General features: G+C 35.6%; 1 pseudogene; it reads right to left on the bottom strand.

The window, feature by feature from the left end:
• Positions 1-428: 428 nt before the first annotated feature.
• LOC112521074 lies at positions 429-6,234 on the bottom strand (annotated as a pseudogene).
• Between the last annotated feature and the right edge of the window lie 848 nt (positions 6,235-7,082).

Here is a 7,082-nt window from a genome sequence, read left to right as displayed (position 1 = left end):
TTTGAAGAGTTGAGTAAAATCAACACAATGAAATACGATCGATTACTCTTCGTCTTCTTCATCACCGTCATATTGTTGACAAAACGATGATTAATTACTCTTCTTCATCATCATTATCATATTGTTGGCATAACAAGTGTAGTCCGCTACCAGCCTTCTTTTAATTTGCTTGTGTTTTAGCTTTTAATAACTTCTTGATAACACACAACTATATCCTAACAAACTTGATGTTAGTGTTTTAACTTCTAATGGCTTCTTGACAACACATAACTATGTCCTAAAAACCTTGATTCCATATGACCTCTTTCATCTTCTATAATTATATATATATATATATATATATATATATTTGTCACATCGGAATAAGTCAGTAAGTTATTTTTATAAGCAATCACAAACACTCCTTAAAGGGGGTTCAAAAAGGACAAAAATGTAACTCACTGTTGATAGATTTTTAATTGATACAATTACAAAACACCAAAAGTTGAATCAATTGCACTTTACACCCTCACCTATAAAATTGACCCCAGAATATAATCGTAATAGAAGTTAACAGGGATGACAAAGGAAACCCTTTTGCGGGTTGATTATATACTTCTGTTGTTTACTTTCGTATACATCAAACCGCCGTAATCGATCGATAACAAACCACCATGCGACACTTGAGCCTTCAAAACCGATGTCGACCCTGAAAACAAACACCCGCACGTGTAAATAGTTTGACAAATATTCGTTACAAAAGAGACGCCATCGCCAAAAGAACATGAATACATTTGTCAAATGGACCGGAATAATTATTGTCCTAAAATCAAACAAACTCGGTAAATCCCACACATTGATAAGATGTATCCTTACCTCTACCCCAAGAGGCAGTTTCCATGAAAGAAAGACTACCCTTGACTTGCAAAATATGTAGATAGAAAAACTACAGGTAGGACCGACGGTTTGGTCTGCCTCAATCCTTTTGGACCGAATCCGATTAAGGTCTGGCGGTCTGGTATGGTCCACCCTGATGACGTAATGGTCTGGTTCGGTCTATAGATTAAAAGGTCCAGTTCTTTTGCCCATTTTGGGTGAGAGTGTGTTCAAACGAGCAAACGGACATTGCAAAAAGGCGCAAGGGAAATGGGTTGCACAAACAAAGGATCGGAAGACGCATAACAAACTTAAGATTAAGACAACTGCAATTAATAGGAGAAAAATTAGCGAGAGACCAACGTAAATTCCCTCGAAGTACAGATTCTAATAGCAGAAAGGGTTAAAAGAAGTTTCCTTGGTTAGGTTTTCGGTTTCTATATGATTTTGGTTGCTTGCTTTATTTTTCGAATCTTAACGCCGTCTTTCTTGTTTTCAGGTTCTTTTTTGAACATTTCTTATCAATCTTATGTTCGTTTTCAAATCTTAATGCGGTTTCACTCTTTAGGAGGGAAGTCAAATCTTTGTATCTTACCTCCCCAGACCCAAGGGAGACCCACCTTCAGATGGGATATACTGGGCTTGTTTTAGTTTAGTTAAAAAAAATTATTAAAGATAACAGGAAATCGAGAACAATTGAAAAAGCAACCGAAAAGAATTTTACCAGCAAGTGATCGGGTGATGAACACACACAGCTACTCCCTCATGCCATCATCATCTTTGACATCTTCATAGTTTATTTCAAGATCAGCAAACTCCTCCAATGGCACAACAGGTGCATCATCATCATCATCATCATCAATCACAGATGCCATTTCAGATGGCTGGTAATCTCTGTTCCGATATAACGATATGTTAAATCTCATCTCCGGGTTCTCCTCCAAATCCCTCAAGAATTGTTCATACTCTGCATCCATCTTTTCTTCATCAACTCTACCTCTTGAAGCACCGCTGATATCCACCTCCATATTAAGCGATTTTAGCTTCCAAGGTCGCGGCTTTCCGCCCCTCTTTTGCCTCTTCTCTTCGTAACTCTTCTTTACCAAGATCACTTCCGGAAGCACTAGACCTTTGTACTTGTCAAGTTCCATATCGTTACTGTTAGCAGCATACAAGTCGTAACCAAGAGCGTAATCACCCACATTTAGAAGATGCCCTAAATGTGTCTTTACATAAAACATCGTGTCATTCTTACCAAAATCCGATACACGAGCCACTTGAACCTCAGCCAAAACGTGCTTAGAATCACCACCAATATTAACATCCGAAGAAACTATATCAACATCCAAAACCACATATTCAACAAGTTGTTTACTTGTAAGCAATGATTTAAACGATGCCCTCCAGTATTGCTCCGTATCAAGAAAACATTGCCTTAGAGACAATGGATCGAGTAAAGCGATACTATTGCTTACTTTTGTGCATATAACAAGAGGGCCGAAATTTCCCAGATTGGCAACGAGTTTCGGAGGGAGACAAACCAGATCCTCACGACAAATGGGGCAGATTTCAACCGAGAAAGTGTATTTATAGTTGAAATTATTGCTTTTCTGGTCATGGGATACCAGTTGTTTGTCATGACGGGTTTTGACAGGAGCAACTTTACCCACGAAGTCAACAAACTTAGCGGCATGACTACGGCTGCCAAAAAAGAAATCAATCCCTTGATCCATTTGCTTAATCCTAATGGCTCGAACCGCGGCATCATGCTTGAGAATAAGTTGTTCCAAATAAAAGAAAGTTCTCCGGTGAGATACGTGTTGTCTTAGCTGCACTGCAGCCACCCACTGATCTCCATTAGCTTGACTTCTAGAACAGGATTCACACATTTGATCCTGAACCACATACCCTACAACACAAGCTTGCTCAAGAACCGCACCATTTAGAACTTCTTTTTGAACTCGCAGCTTAACTTTGATCCTCTTGGAATGAGGCTCGGTCCATACAAACTCGGCATGAATTAACTTCAATTTACTTAGGTTCTTCACTCGTTTGCAACAGAAAGTCAAGAGTTCTTTAGATTCTAATTGGGCTTTAATCCAAGTTCTTGGAGGCTGTAAGTATGTATCACATTCTGGACAGTGAGTGATGGTTACGTGTTTTTGTAAACCTTCTGTTATGTCTACTTCTGAACGTAGACACTTAACACACATGTTGGCAGCATTTGGAGTCATAGGTATGCCGCATTTGCAGCATAGAACACTGCCGATGGTTTGCTGTACTACAAACATACCTGCTTCCCCATCCATTGCTGCTAACAAAGTAAACAATGAACATATAAATTTCAATAATTTGGGCCATAAAAAATCTTAAGGAAAAATAAGTTGTAACAATGTTGAATAAATGGAACACGACTTAGCAAAAATACACTATGACCAGCACCGATGAAGAACCAAAATCAAGACAGCATAAGATGCATTACTATTATCATGTATTCCCTCTATATTCAAGAAATAGGAGGCACATATTCACTCGGGACATTAAACCTCTTATTTTTCAATCAAGAATGGTTTGGGCTTGGCCAAAAATGATTTCCAACAATATCCGATTTCTGGTCTTTCTTTATTCTGTGGTATCATCAAGACATGAACCTTTAGGGTATGCTTGGTATGGGGACAAAAGTGGACAGGAACCGCGAAAGTGAGGCGAGTGGGTGAAAGAATTGGGGAAGATTTAGGGTTTTAAGTTTAGTAATTTACCAATCTTGTCTCATCTCCTTGATTTGTTCACCAATTTTGGTGGGACAGAAACAATGCATTTTCGTCCGAGGTCCTTCCCTATCCCAGTCTAATATCGCATCAAACGTCAACAAGTTTTTGTACTTTCAAAATTGAAAAACTTTGTTAAAAACTGAACTCAAAAGTCAAACAAGAAACCGAGGCAAATAAAAAGTGTTCAGTATGAGACCATACACAGCTTGAGACTAGATGAAAATCAGCAAAAATCCTTGCAATTTCAACATTGTGATTGCCTTAAAATGAGATGCTTTCTTTTGAAAACCCAAAACCAGGAATCTAAGGGGTACATGTAACCAGATGTGTATGTTCATACAAGTGACTTTCATGTTTCCAGTTCTAATAACTAGTCAAGGATTTGAATGTAAAGTTGTGAAACTTCGACAGCTAGTTATATTAGTTGATAAGCTAATTATTGGCAGAAAAGATAGTTTTTAAATGAAAAGCTCGTTGATACGCTAGATGACAATGTAAAATGACCTTAAAAAATATAAGGGGCATAACAGGAAAAAAAAATGAATAAAGCCCCAATAAGCATATAAGCTAGTTCATGCCTAGCTTACCAAAAGGAATTTTTCAATGAGCTCAAAAAACAAGCTAGGTTACCAAACATGGCCTACATGATCGATGTACTGAATAATGGACTCTACAGCTGTTTACTAAACACTTACTTACCGGGTAATATTCTTTTCCGGATGAACATGGCAAGGGCAGAGAATCTTAGCCGGTAAGAGCGAGGATAAGAATGGAGAGTCTTACCCTGGTAAGTGAGGGTGACGACTCTTACCCGAGTAAGCGCTTACAGGCTAAATTGTTGCATACAATACCGTTTTAATGTACTACAATCTTATCCGGTAAAATAAAGTATACTGTTGACTCCTTCCGGTAAACGCTTATCGAGTAAGCGCCTTACCAATAAGCCCTTAGCCCCTGACCAGGTAAGGGTTTGGGTAAACAGCCCATGCATACACACACATATAAGCAAGAAAGACGCATATATTTACAAAATAACATCACCACATTATTTAAACCCAAAAAAGATAATTAATCAATGCATATGTTGATACAAACCTATTTAAATAACATATGCCTAAAACACATAAGCCAAAATGCTGAATATTGGAAAAAGTTGGACAAGATGCACCATTACTAGACACGGACCATCAAACTTGTACATGTATAGGACGATAATTAGATGAGAACCGTAAAAAGCTTACAAACATATGAGAGCCAAAAATATTTTTTGCATGATTTTTTCCATCAAAAGCTATTGCTTCACATATGTTTGTGATCGCTTTGTGAAAAAAATTACATGTGGAACTCTTTTTTGTTCACTTAGTGAAAGAAAACATACACACAAAATAATTTCAGATGGTGAACTAAATACATTTGAAACTATCACATTATGAAACAAAATAAAGCAATATCTTAAATCCTGGCATTTGATGAAAAAAGATCATATAAAAGAATATTTTTAAATCGGTTCCCACGGATTTAAAAAAATTTCATGGTTCTCATTTGATTTAGCCTATATATAGGGTTGGGTTATGGTGAGAATGGAAGTTATGGTGAGAAGGGTAAGAACGGATCTCCACCTTTGGATCAATCCTAATTTTGAGATGCACCAAGATGCACTGGATCAATTCCTTGAGAAGCGCAATTCATAGGGTGGAGGTGAGATTAAAGTGATCAAAGGGTCCAGATCCCTTCTTATGCTTTTCACTTTGACTCATTTTCTCGCACAATCATTCGTCTATATATATAAGGGTTGGGTTCCGATGAGAATGGAAGTTAAGTTGAGAAGGGTAAGAAGGGATCTCCACCCTTGGATCAATCCTAATCGAAGAGAAATAATAGATCAACACTAATGAGATAAACCGGATCAATTCCCTTCTAAATAGGCACAATAAAGCAGATGAAAACTGAATACATAAGAATTAGAAAACAAATAGGAGCATATAGAAGTTGAAAGCAAACCAAACCATGTCATCTATTGCTGTTTCCGTCGAAGTGAAAACAGAATGCCAAAATCAAATATTTTGGGGCACCCAAATTGCGAAATTTCTAGGTCTTTAGAACCACATAAAAGATCTTCAAGCATCTGAAGGATGCTTTTTTTCCCCAAATCGATACATAAAATTGAAATATAAACAATGAAGCCGCCATACCCTTTAAAGAAACAAGTATAGGTGACTCATAGACCCAAACCAACTTAAACTAAACCCTCCCTCGGAACAACAAATTCATCATGTTTTCCCAACAGCGAATTGCTATCAATCAACAACTCAACTACTAATAGTATTCAATTATAAAATCATAAACAAAATTAATATAAGCTTCACATAGTCGCACCAAAGATCAGGCAAACCTACAAATTTTTTTTGATCCTGATAAACCACAAATCGTTTGAGAATTGGAAGATAATCAAAATCCACAAATTCTGATGTTTAATAGAATTAGTAAAATATTATGCTTGCTAAATGCTAAAGATGATAATACCTTGACGAGATTATGAGGATTAGAGAATCAGTAGAGAGAACAAGATCAAAGACGACACAAAACGTGAATATCTGAAGAAAGAACAAATATATGCAAAACGGGCCGACATGTACAAGACCGACCTAACGAGTAACGATCCATGTTCGTCATGGATTACATCAGTGATCAGCCCAGCACCCACCCATACTTTAGAAATTTTATTGTTTGTTGAAAATTGAAAAGCTAATTAATTTTTTTTATGGGAAAGATCTAAAAAAACCAAATGGGCTTTTGTGTTTGGAATGATTAAGTGTTTAGATAATTTTTTGGAACAAATAAATTCTTGTACATTTCAAAACTTATTAAATAACTACTTCGACATTACAAATCTGTTAGATACATTTTTATGACCTATACAACTGGTTAATATGATAAAATAATAGAAAAAGTTTGAAAAAACACTAATAGACTTTCATATTTTGAACGATTAAGTTCTAAACATTTTTTAAACCAAAAAAGTACTTAAATCTATAAAATGAAATAAATATACCAAAAAAAATACTTACATTTACAAAAAAGTACTTACATTTAAAAAAATATCAATAAAATTTATTTTAATTAAAAATAAAATATTTTCTGTCAGTAATTTTTTAAATTAAAAAAGATTTAAAAAAAATTACTGATGAAATTTATTTTAATTAAAGAATATATGTTGTTGGTGATCTTTTAAATTAAAAAAATAGAAAATAATTTGATTAAATTACTGAAGGATTAACGACAAAATTTAACTAAATACATAATTAATTAAAATTCGTCGCTAATCCGTGGGTAAAAATGATATCACCGACAAGATTCAAGCACGACATTTCACAATTATTAACATGTTACTGTGTTAGAGCGTCTGACAGTTGTCAAGTTAGCCATCAATTAGATATAAGTAATCTATGCATATAT

Source organism: Cynara cardunculus, assembly GCF_001531365.2.
Source record: "Cynara cardunculus var. scolymus isolate 2C chromosome LG 11, CcrdV1, whole genome shotgun sequence".
Classification (NCBI taxonomy): domain Eukaryota; kingdom Viridiplantae; phylum Streptophyta; class Magnoliopsida; order Asterales; family Asteraceae; genus Cynara; species Cynara cardunculus.
Note: the sequence above shows the minus strand (reverse complement) of the source record. Positions and strands in the feature narration are given on the sequence as shown.